Source organism: Thamnophis elegans, chromosome 2 (assembly GCF_009769535.1).
Source record: "Thamnophis elegans isolate rThaEle1 chromosome 2, rThaEle1.pri, whole genome shotgun sequence".
In the NCBI taxonomy this organism is placed as follows: Eukaryota; Metazoa; Chordata; class Lepidosauria; order Squamata; family Colubridae; genus Thamnophis; species Thamnophis elegans.
In genome coordinates this window covers 56,140,987-56,154,420 of record NC_045542.1, presented here as the reverse complement: position 1 = coordinate 56,154,420, position 13,434 = coordinate 56,140,987, and positions in this window count along the sequence as shown.

Genomic DNA, 13,434 nt, shown 5'->3' with positions numbered 1-13,434 from the left:
TCCGACATCTTGGCTCAGAACGGGCTCCAATTCATGGCCATACAATTCAAGACCTTCCTAGCAGCTCAGGGAATCAGGCATGCCCTAGTCGCGCCATTCCATCCGGCCTCCAATGGTCAGGCAGAGAGAATGGTGAGATCTGCAAAAGAGGCCCTCCCTAGGATGGGCCCGGGAGATTGGCAAACACAGATTGATTACTATTTGCTAATTCAGCACATCACACCAAGTGCAGTACAGGGAGAAGCCCCTCGGAGCTTCTCATGGGTCGCCGGCTAAGGTCCCACTTAGACCGGCTACACCCCAATTATTCTGCCTCATCGCCCCCCAATTTATCTGGTTTTGTTGCAGGCCCGCAGCGAACTCCAAGCAAACCGGCTCTAGAAGCTCCAGCTGCGGCCTGTAAAAGGTTCCAGGAGCTTCCACCAAACAGAGCCACGGAGCAAACAGGTCCATCCAACCAGTCCAAGGAAACCCCTCCTACTGAACTGCACAGGTCAAGCAGAGCTGTCCAAAAGCCCGCCTACCTGCGTGGCTATGTTACTAGTAGGATTGTTCTATCTAAGAGGGGAGGGGTGTTAGATATTCACCCTATCTACTGTGGTTTCCACCAAGGTCCTCTGTTCCGGCAGGAACAGAGCTTTAATCCTATTGATCGAAGGGTCTGACAGCTCCCTATAAAAGGACTGCTGTCAGACTCAACCTTTGCTGGATTGTTCTCACTTGTTGTATTCAATAAAGAGCTGTTGTTACTGTTAAGCCTGTGTGTGCCTATCCATTACCCAATCTAACACTAGGAAATATTGAAATGGCAGAATATTATATTTCCTTGGATATGAAAAGGAAGAAACATGTTTTAAAAAGACAGAGTAGCTCCCTGCAGCTTCCTGCCCATTCCCCTTTGTCAATGGGCCATTAAAATGTCCAAGCCAGTCCCTTCACATAATAAAGAGTTCTCCCCTTCAGCTCCAGGGGGATAGGATTAAGGCATGATAATATTGGCCCTTTACCCAACTCACCACATGGCATCTGAGAACTCAACCAAACCTGGATTCAAAACACAGCCTACCTAGAGAGTTGCCCCTGCATGGCCCCATGGGAGTCTGACAACCAATCAGAGTACAAGCTCAAGATCAAAGGCCAGAGGGGGCATAAAACCAGGGACTCAGCATCTCAGGCTCCCTTCTCTTCTTCTCCACCCAACATTGAAGCATGTGATCACCTTTTCTGTTCAGGACTCAAGCCATGTGGTCCTGTCCACCATTAAACCATTTTTCCAAGAAGCCTCCATGTCTCCAGTGTCTTTCCCCCCACTTGGAGCCGAACCCAGAAGGACTTTTCTTTCATCAGTTTAAAACTACTGAACGTAGTTTAGATTTCCTTTGGAATTCATAAAATGGCTCAAGATATTATATCAGTCTCCTACATCTAAAATGAAGGTTAATGGTATGTTTTCTCCTACTTTTTCACTATTTAGAGGAACTAGTCAAGGTTGTCCACTTTTATCAATTCCAAAGGAAATCCAAACTTGTCTAGTTCGGTAAACATGTATTGTTTATGTATTTTGTTAAAGGCTTTTTCAGCACCTAATGATAAAACTACAAGTTGTTCTTTACCTTTATTCAAATCTCTTATGTTTATAATTGTCTGCTTCTTGCTGAGTTTTTTTTATAAACCCTGCTTGATCATTCTTAACAACAAACAATATTACTTGTTATAATATATTTGCTAACACTGCTGTTAATATTTTGTATCAACATTAATCAATGAGATTGGATGATAATTAGCACTTGGAGTGTGATCTTTGGTATAACTGTAATATAAGCTTGATTAAATGCTGCTGATAAAATTTCCTTATCAAATATCTCATCATACAATTAACTAAGTTTTGGCACCAAAAGATCTATAAATGTTTTATACCACTGAATTGGGAATGCATCCAATCCTGGTGTTTTACCACTTCCCATGATTAAAATTATTTGTTTACTCTCTACCTTAGACAGAGGAGCAAATAAAAATTGTTTTTGTGCATCAGTTAAATGAGGTAAATTAATGTTATTTTAAAAAGTTAGTATTTTCAATATACTCTGGTTTGCTACATAATTCTAAATGGAATTTTAAACATTGTCAATTTATACCCACTGAAGTTTTATAAATTTAATCTCTAATAAGTGAAATCAGTGCCCTATTTTTTATTTATTATTTTATTTTTGCTTTAAGTAATTAGCCATTTTACCAGGTCTTTCACTCTTCTCCCAATATCATTGTCATAAACATATTATCATAAATTCTGTCTGTGTGATATTATAGTATGGTTTGCAATGTTCTATACTTACTAGGATTTGGGAGAAAAAAGTGGATTATAAATATGATGGCATAATAAGAGCTAAAACTTTCAGAGGATAACCTTATCCTGAAATTACATACCTAGTACTTGCTTTGACAACCAGACAATATAAATGGATTCTACATGCCCTTACTATGGCCAAGACTGATACTGCAGTTTCAGAAAGATAAATGTATTGCTCCATTCACTCAATGCACTGAAGACCTGATTGCATTTGCCTCCTATGAGCAGATCGTGTGGAACAATAAAATGAAATATGGGACTTATTTATTCAAAATACAGAGGTTAAAAAGAGTTGTACAGATGTACTAAAATATATACATACATAAATAATATTTGCATTGGATAAGTATATATATAGTGTAACGGTTTACTGTTAGTGTTATAACATACTATTTTTTTCTTTATTGTAATTTTTCACTTTTTTGTTAAAGCACCTTCTGTGTATTTTTTTTCTTTAACTGTATCACAGTTATTGTCATGTTCCTTTTTTTCTTTTGCTACTACTTTAAAAGCAATAAATAAATAAAATATATCTGAAACACATGTTTTATATCTACCTTTAACTCATTGAGTTTGCCATTTAATCACACCAAGTCTGAATATATTATTCCATTTTATTATTTGGAAGATTCATATTGCCACTCAATTCAGTCAACAGAATTTTGAATTCTTTATGAAATTCTTTCCATTAATTTCTCCTAAATAATTTGATATTGTCAGTATTCCTGGCTATCTGTCATCCCTAACAAAATTATTTCCAATGCTGATTTCATGCCACTGTTCGAATTTCTTTGTGAGGGGCCATCTTCTGTTTCCAGTTTATGAACAAGTCACTAGTTCATATGAGGGCTTCTCCATTCTTCCCAAGGCTTTTTTCGGGTGACTTTAGTGCAGAATTTCAACAAAAGGTTATTAAAAATAGAAGTAATCATCTGCAAGTACAGTTGTGCACACATGTTGATTCACTCTCACACAAGAACTTTAAATGTGACCGCCTGGTGGGAAAACCAGGGACCAATCTCGACTGGCAAATCGACAAAATTTATCGAGTTAACTCTTGGGTGGCAAAGCAGAAGCAGCTTCCTCGAGACATTGTTATATACTTCACTACAAGAGAGCTTAGAAATATGGTACTACAAGAGTCTTATAACACTAAGCTTCAAATTGGCGGTCAAGACCTGATTGTTTTGAAAGAGATACCACCTCAAATGTTAAGAGCCAGGAGAGACTACGCTTTTTTGGTCGAAGAACTCAGAAATCGTCAAATACAGTATAGATGGGACGCACCATTTGGCATTATATTTACATTTGATAGGCAAAGATATCACCTCAACTCTGTATGGAAAGCCCGAGATTTTTATTATAATATTTTGAAGGCTGGATATCCTGCATCATCTGGACCTGGAGAAAGACCACAAGAATGACAGGATAGACAGCAAACTACACAACCACCAGATAAGATGGAGCATCTCTCTCTTCTAGAAGCGCAAGGTGTTATGGAACAAAGACCTAGCCGCATGATTACTAGACGAATGGAGAAACAAGCTAAAAAACAACAACATCAACAATCACCGGCCATCGATCAAGGAGCTACAATAACAAGTCTGGAAGCAGTGGGAGGAGCTAGGCCTAAGGTTAAACAGGCCATGCAGGAAGCTCTAAAATGCTTCAGCCAACCAAAGATGACAACTAAGATTTTAACATGGAATGTCAATGGACTGAATTCTCCACAGAAGAGAAAGAAAATATTTCACTATCTCAAACAGTTTAAGAATGACGTAATTTGTTTGCAAGAAACTCATATCAATCAACTGATCAAAAATATTTGATTAACTCAAAACTTGGTCAACATTTTGTAGCTTCTGCTATGGAAAAGAAGAATGGTATAGTTGTATACTTAAGAAAAGACATGAAAGCTGAATTAATTGAAGCAGATCCCTTCGGAAGATATATTGCTTTAGACCTAATCCTAGAAGGGAAAAAGACATTACTTTTGGGAATTTATGCCCCCAATCAACAGCAAGATGGATTCTATAGAAATCTTCATGCTAAATTAGTACAGTGGGATTATAGTTCCTGTATACTATTGGGTGATTGGAATGGAGTGATAGATACTAAGAGAGATAAGAAGACTTCTCGCCCAAATACTAAGATGTGAGCAAAGTTACCCAAACCTTTCTTTGACATCATGGATGACTTTGAATCGAGAGATATTTGGTGAGAAAGAAATGCAGAGGAACATGATTTCACTTTCTTCTCTGATAGGCATCAATCCCTTTCAAGGATTGATTTTATACTAACCACTAATGATTTGCTTTCTAGGGTCAAGAAGACAAAGATTGCGGCTAGGGTCCTTTCGGACCATAACCCAGTTTGGATGGAGTTGGGATGGGTAGTGCAGGCAAGAAGGTCTTGGAGATTGAATGAAAACTTATTTAGATATGAAAGTATATTAATGATTGTAAAAAATTGTTATCTGAATATTTTGTTTTGAATATGAATAAGGGTACATCTATGGAATTTGTATGGATGCAAGCAAAGCGTATATGAGAGGAGTGCTGATGAATATAAATAAAACACATAGAAATAAACAAGGGTTAAAACGAACAGAACTGGAAGAGGAAATTAAGAGAAAAGAGTTGGAGTTAACAATGAACCCAGGCGATACAAAGGTTAAGGAAGCTATTACCATATTAAAATCTCAATTTGACATGTTGATCTCTGATCAGGTAGCCACTAATTTATTATATGCAAAACACAATACTTTTTGTAATGCAAACAAACCTGGCAGATGGTTAGCTTATCAGATTAGGAAGAAAAGGAAAACTCAAAATATCTAAACTGATTTACAGAGGGAAGGAGGTGTTTCAACAGGAAGAGATTTAAAAGGCATTTCGGGAATTTTTTATAGAACTGTATAAAGGGGATAAAATTAATGGTCTATAGACAAATTTAGATAAGAGAAAATACCTTCAGTTAGAGAAGAGCACAGGCAAAAATTGAATCAACCAATAACCTCGGGGGAAATCTTGCAGGTAATTAAGCAATTAAAGTTAGGGAAAGCACCAGGTACAGACGGTTTGACAGCGGTTTACTATAAAAATTTACAGTTAGAAATGGTAGAACCTCTTAGAGAATTATTTAATATGATTCAAACGGAAGGTAAAGTGCCTCCATCTTGGAAGACAGCGTTTATATCTTTGATACCCAAAGAAGATCAAGATACTACCCAACCCAAAATTATAGACCTATTTCATTACTTAATGTAGATTATAAAATCTTTACTAAAATACTAGCAAATAGGTTAATGCTGGTCATTCAACAATTGATACACACGGACCAAACAGGTTTTATACAGGGGAGACAGATGAAAAGTAATGTCAGATTATTAATGCATTAGAATATTTGGGAAAGAACAACCAGATCCCTGCTGCGTTTATATTCTTGGATGCTGAGAAGGCCTTTGATCGAGTTAACTGGCAATTTCTGTTGAAGATATTGCAAAAAATGCAGATAGGAGATAATTTTTTACAGTCAATTAAAGCAATATACCAACAGCAAACAGCACAAATCATAGTCAATGGAAGTTTAACAGACTCTTTTCAAATTGGAAAAGGTACAAGACAGGGCTGTCCTTTGTCCCCATTATTGTTTATTATAACTTTGGAAGTATTGTTGAATAAAATACGGGGCTTGGATGGTCTAAAAGGGATCAAGATTAGGCAGCAAGAATACAGAGTGCGCGCTTTTGCGGATGATTTGGTCATAATATTGGAACAACCGCAGGAATCCAGTATGGTCTTAATGAATACGATTAATCAATATGGTCAAGTGTCTGGTTTTAAAATAAATTTAGGAAAAACAAAAATATTAGCTATAAATATGAATACTAAACAAAAGGAAGAATTAGGAGTGATGCTAAGATGTGAGGTAGTTAAAAAAGTCAATATCTTGGAGTTAATATCTTAACTTCAAATGGGAAATTATATAAGCAATTATGAACCACTTTGGCATAGTATACAGACAGAGATGAAAAAATGGGAGAAATTGCACTTATCTTTGTTGGGTAGGATAGCGGCAGTGAAAATGAACATCTTACCAAAATTTTTATTTCTTTTCCAAATGTTACCTATACTTAAAAAAGATGCGAATCTTTTAGAATGGCAGAAGGGTATCAACAAATTTGTATGGGCAGGAAAGAAGCCGAGGGTAAAGATGAAAATAATGCAAGATGTACGTGAGAGGAGGCTTGAAACTACCTAACTTAAAACTATATTATGATGCAGTGGCACTATCTGTAATTAGTGATTGGACTCATTTAACTAATGATAGAACATTGAATATTGAGGGACACGATCTGGTATATGGTTGGCATGCTTACCTGTTATTCAACAAAAAATTGGATAAGAATTTTAAAAGTCATATTTTAAGAAATGCTTTACTGCGGGTCTGGAAAAAATACCAATATAAATTAAATGACAAGATACCCATGTGGGCAATTCCTAGACACGCAATTGAAAATATGAATATAGCACAAAAACAGGATAGAATTACTTACAGACAGCTTCTTATCTCGGAAAGGGGGGTACTACAATTAAACTCTTTAGAGGTATTAAAAGAGGAGAAGGTAGTTCAAACATGGTTCCAGTATGGGCAATTACAGGCTAGGTGGAAAATAGATCAAAAAATTGATTTTATTCAAGTTGAGGATAATCTGTTTAAACAAATAAGAGATCAAAGCTTAAGCATATAAAGAGGATATTTGGTATATTTGGTATTTGGTATAAGTTTATTTATAGGCCGCCCTTTTCCCTGAGGGGACTCAGGGCGGCTTACAACTTATGTGGGAGGGGATACATACAATGACGTATAGAACATACATAATTAAAAAAATAGAGCAACATTCATCATTCGGGTGGGGACGGATTATAATCTTTAACCCCAGGCCTGACGGGATAGCCAGATCTTGAGGGCTGTGCGGAAAGTCTGAAGGGTGGTGAGGGTACGAATCTCCACGGGGAGATTGTTCCAAAGGGTCGGAGCTACTACTGAAAAGGCTCTCCTCCGCATAGTTGCCAGTCGACACTGACTGGCAGATGGAACTCGGAGGAGGCCTAATCTGTGAGATCTTATAGGTCGCGAGGAGGTAATTGGCAGGAGGCGGTCTCTCAAGTACCCAGATCCACTACCATGAAGGGCTTTATGGGTGGTAAGTAGCACCTTGAAGCGCACCCGGAGATCAACAGGTAGCCAGCGCAGCTCGCGGAGGATAGGTGTTATGTGGGCGAACCGAGGTGCACCCACAATCACTCGCGCGGTCGCATTCTGGACTAGCTGAAGTCGCCGGATGCTCTTCAAGGGCAGCCCCATGTAGAGCACGTTGCAGTATTCCAGCCTAGAGGTCACAAGGGCACGAGTGACTGTTGTGAGAGCCTCCCGGTTCAGGTAGGGTCGCAACTGGCGCACCAGGCGAACCTGGGCAAATGCCCCCCTGGTCACAGCCGACAGATGGTAATCAAAGGTCAGCTGTGGGTCCAGAAGGACTCCCAAGTTGCGAACCCTGTCTGCGGGGTATAATATTTGGCCCCCCAGCCTGAGTGATGGAACACTAGCCAAATTATTGGGAGGAAAACACAACAGCCACTCGGTCTTTTCCGGGTTGAGTACAAGCTTGTTAGCCCTCATCCAGTCCCTAATGGCTTCGAGACCCCGGTTCATCACGTCCACCGCTTCAGTGAGTTGGCCCGGGGCGGACAGATACAACTGCGTATCGTCCGCGTATTGGTGGTATCTTATCCCATGCCTCCGAATGATCTCGCCCAGCGGTTTCATGTAGATGTTAAATAGTAGGGGGACAAGACCGACCCCTGCGGCACCCCATATGTTAGGGGCCTAGGGGTCGATCTCTGCCCCCCGACCAACACCGACTGCGACCTGTCCGAGAGATAGGAGGAGAACCACTGCAGAACAGTGCCTCCCACCCCCACCTCCCGCAGTCGTCGCAGAAGGATACCATGGTCGATGGTATCGAAAGCCGCCGAGAGGTCAAGGAGAACCAAGATGGAGGCATGGCCTCCATCCCTGGCTCTCCAGAGATCATCGGTCAATGCGACCAAAGCGGTTTCTGTGCTGTAACCAGGCCTGAAGCCGGACTGGAATGGGTCAAGGTAACTGGCTTCCTCCAAGGACCGCTGAAGCTGGGAGGCCACCACCTTCTCAACAACCTTCCCAACAAAGGGGAGGTTGGAGACTGGACGGTAATTGTTAAGAACGGCTGGATCCAAAGATGGTTTCTTCAGGATATATAATGTATTAATACAGATGGATTCGGAAACAGAATTAGTTAAAGACTGTATGATAAAGTGGGCTCAAAACATTGAAGAACCAATAATGCTGGATACATGGGAAAGAATCTGGGTAAGAAATGTGAAATTTACACAAGCTCAAAACCCGAGAGAAAATTTTTATAAGATGTTCTATAGATGGCATTTAGATCCTAAAAAGCTGGCTTCTATGTATCCGAACTTACAGCCTAAATGTTGGAGATGTGTCTCTCTTGATGCTACATATTTTCATATATGGTAGACCTGCCAAAAGGTTAAGGCATTTTGGATAAAAATATGGTGGATTATGCAAAATATCTTTAAAAGAAGGATAAAGTTTACTCCTCAGCTATTCTTACTAGGTATATGTACTGACTTTACAGTGGTAGAGACTAACTTGATTCTGCATCTAATAACGGCAGCAAGACTGTTGGTGGCGCAATACTGGAAGAAGGAAGACTTGCCTACAACTCAAGAATGGACATTGAAAGTTACAAACTTAGCCGAGATGGCTAAAATATCGGCATATCTTAAAGATCACTCAAATGAGAGATATAAACGAGACTGGAAAAAATGGATTGACTATATACAAAATAAATACGGGACCAACAAATTCCAGTTAGCCTATGTTTAAGATCAGAAATGATTTAAATTGTTTAAAGTTGGTTCAGCAAGAAGAAGCTAAGGTCAATGTAGAATGTTATTAATTTTTTATTTCTTTTTTTCTCAATAGATTTTAGACTGTTTGTTAGAAATCCATACCGTGTATGGGTTCTGGGAAGTCGGGGGGGAGGAGGAGGAGGGTTGGGGGAGAGGGTGGAGGGAAGGAGGGCTATATATTAGGCTAGACAAGAATTTGGTGGTAAACTAGAATTATTTTGACATACAAAAAACTGTACTTCGATGTCTTACTGATTGAGGAATGATGAAATGTTTGCCTTAAAAGAAATAAAACTTTTGAAATACAAGAACTTTAAATGTGACTGAGGCAGAGGTTTCCTTTATAGTAGTATGAATTTTATTTTGGTAAAACTGATCATGACTGAGATATTATTTTCTCTTTAATAATGTTTTGACCAATTTATAGTAATTTATGTACTATTTATTAATTTATGAGATAATTAGCCTTTAAAACCTTTCTAAAAATTCTGCTATCACCAATCAAATGAGGGACAGATTTGCAAAACATAAAAATAAAAATCAGGTGGGATGTTTAACTAAACTCTTGGATATCTTCTGAACTAGAAATCTTAGGTCAGTTAAGTTTAGCTGGAAATGGAGTTTTTACCTGATGAATGATGATAGGGATGAAGAAAAGATTTTTATTTATTTGGGAAAGAGATATGGCTACTCATCTTAAGCAAATAATTCTGGATGGATAACAATACAAGCTAATATAAAGCAATAAAATACAATTAAAAACCACCACAATGCCTGCAAAATACACCAGATTGTTAGAGAGCTCACTGAATGATTTTCTTTTTCTATGTCAGCTACTAAAATAAGCAACCCTAAGACAAAATAAGCAGCCCTAGGACATATTAACTTTGCTAGAGATTTAGAAATTATAAATCTCTTGAGACACAAAGAAATTATTTATTCAATCTTAATTGTTGTTCTACAGCCAGGGTGTCAAAATTTGTGACATGTTGTTGTCACGTGATTTATCACAACCCCCCCCCCCCGCTAAAATGGGAGTGGGTGTGGCTAGCGTGTGAAGCATCCAGCCTATGGGCTACAAGTTTGGCACTCCTGCTCTATAGGAAACTCACTATCTGGATCTTACACTGGATTCCCTTACTGTGGAAAACAGTTACTGTACACTGTTTATAAAGTTTGGTTTTCTTGTATTGTGTAAACTCAGCTATTATTTATATCCTACTTTTGTTTTGTATATGAAGGCTGAAAGCCCATTTTCTATTTTGCCCATAGCAGCAACCCTGTGAGATGGGTGAGGCTGAGAAAGAATGATCCAAAGTCATCCAGCCGACTTTTATGTCTAAGGCAGGACTTGAATTCACAATCTCCTGGTTTCTAATCTAGGTGTCAGCCTCCGCTTTGCTGCTGCTTCGGCTGCCATTGAAACGGGGACGGGGACGGCATGGTATTTGGGAGGGGACTCATTGTTGTGCTGGAGGAAGATTCTAGATTTTGGACTGTCCACCTTACTGCGCATGTGGAGGAGGAGTGTTTCGCCAAGGCCAACGGACCAACATTCCATCCTGGTGATGCTTTTCGAAGTTATCTCACACCTGACATTTGGGAGAATTATGATTGGACTGTATATGGGATGCCAATGGGAGGGGAATGAATTATACAATATATTCTTCGCTTTCGCGCCTAAATATTCAGACTTAGCTTAGCTTCGCTTCTATTCATTATTAATTAGTAAAAGTACACTTGATTTCTACCAATGGAGTCCTGTGGTTTTCTTTCCTGATTTTTAAATGAAGAAGGGCTGACAATTTAAGCTAAGTCTCACCTTCACCCCACCCAGAGCTACAACCTACCGAGGGGGTGTCCTCACAAGAAGAAAAAGAATGTCTTTGCATGTGAATGATCAAGAGGAAACTGAAGGGGCGGCAGCAGAACCATCTTTAACTGAAAGGCTGGCTGGACTGAGGGAGGAAGAGCCTACTGTTCGTCCCCGATGGACTTTGGGTGTGGGACAAAGAGAGGAGTCGGAGGAATTGGATGCGGGAGTCACGAGGAGACAAAAAAAATAAATAAATCAGCGAATGGGGTGACGCTGGGGAAGCGGATTGCAAATTGTTCCATGCTATGAGACTCCTCGAGGAAGCTTGGTCCGAACGCAAAAGCCATGGAAGAGCAGTGGAAAGGGAGCAAGCTGAAGAATTTGAGCAAAGGTACTCCATGCACAGGTTAAGGGAGGGTGAAGAGGCTGAGGGGGGTTGGGAGCAAGGAAACCCAGAACCAGCCTCCCCCCCCCAGCTAGGGCTGCTCCAAGAGTAGGGCGGGGCAGGCGATGCCAGATGGCAAAAGTCCCTCCCTTAACAGTAAAATATGATGGTGATCCCAGGGGTTTAGGGTTGTTTATCATACAGGTCTGGAACTATATGGAAATTTATGGTCCGGATTTAGAAACTGATGATATGAAAGTGAGAATGGTCTTACTGGCATTGAAGAAAAAAGTGGCTGAATGGATGGTGGGCTTACACCAATGCAATTCCCCTCTCCTGAGGAATTTTAATGACTTTATGGCTGCAATGAAGAGGAGGTTTGATGACCCGTTGATTGAGAAACGGGGAGGGTGAAATTTGGATCATGTGCCAAAAGGGGGGGGAGCACAGGGAGGTCGTGCGTGGGTATGCCCATACCGAGGTGGCACAGTGGTTAGAATGCTGTACTGCAGCCAATTCAGCTGACTGTTATCTGCAATTCGGCGGTTCAAAGTTGACTCAGCCTTCCATCCTTCCAAGGTGGGTAAAATGAGGACCCAGACTGTGGGGGCAATATGCTGACCCTGTAAACCGCTTAGAGAGGGCTGAAAGCCCTATGAAGCGGTATATAAGTCGAACTGCTATTGCTATTGCTACCCCTATTGCTATGCACACGTGAGCAGCACTCCACTCTGCTTTTGGTGCGCTTTTTTCGCCCTCCCCAGGCTCCAGAGGCTTTCTAGGAGCCCGGGGAGGGCGAAAACAGCCTTCCCACCCCGAGGCCCTCCGGAGGATTCAAGAGCTTCCCTGAAGTCTCCGGAGGGCGAAAAAGAGCCCTACAGCCAAACTGGAAGTTCAGGAACGGTGACTTCTGGTTTGTCCATAGGGCCGTTTTTCGCCCTTTGGAACCTCCAGAGCCTTCAGGAGGCTTCCCTGAAGGCTCAGGAGGGCAAAAAACAGCCCTAAGACCAAAGCAGAAGTCCGTTCCTTTTAAGGCAAAAAACGGCCTTAAAAGAAGGCCAAAGTCAGGTAGAGCTGACAGAGCAACGCCTTGCGTGCCTTAACAAATGGCTCCGCGTGCCATCTGTGGCACGCATGCCATAGGTTCACCATCACAGAATTAGGCTGTGTAAGCTTTGCAAAGAGAGTTTTAACAGGCTTATAGATATGGTTTAGCTGGGCCCAAAATCTTAAAAAAAGAGATAACATCATCTGCATAAAAGGTTTTGAATTTGAATTCTCTCAGCCTAGTCTTCTTCGTAGGGTTGTTGTAAGGATAACCATTAAGGGAAAACCACATGAGAACTACTGTCAGGTGCAAACAACCAGAAGAGTTTCAGTAATGGATCAGGTAGGTTTCTTTATTGTTAATTGCCAGATTATAAAAAATTTGCCAAATGGTCTGTCTTCCCTTGGCGTAGCCTGATATGGACATCAATTTCCTCCCCTCCATGTCTCTAAGCTGGAGTATTTTTTAACCCTAGGTATCTTTTAAAATCTTTTAACATTGTGGCCTCATCTCCTTCAACCAATGGTTCCATCAAAACTACCTTGAAGTTCATGAAATAGAGCAGAATATAATATGCCCAGTAAAAGCATGATTTTTTAAAAAAAAGCCAAATGTTATCTAGGCAGCTTTATTTGCTATACCCAGTTCTGGAAAGTACGGGATATTCCAGAAAATATCATAACAGCTGACTGCAGAGTTATCAAAGCTAAACATGGGGGCACCAGAGGTGGTATTCAGCAGCTTCTAACCACTTCTAGGACCCAGTACAGAAATTTTGAGTAGTTGGAGAACCGGTAATACCTTGGCTGGCCACGATCCCATCGATTCTCTGCCTTCCAAGTCCAGTTGATCAGG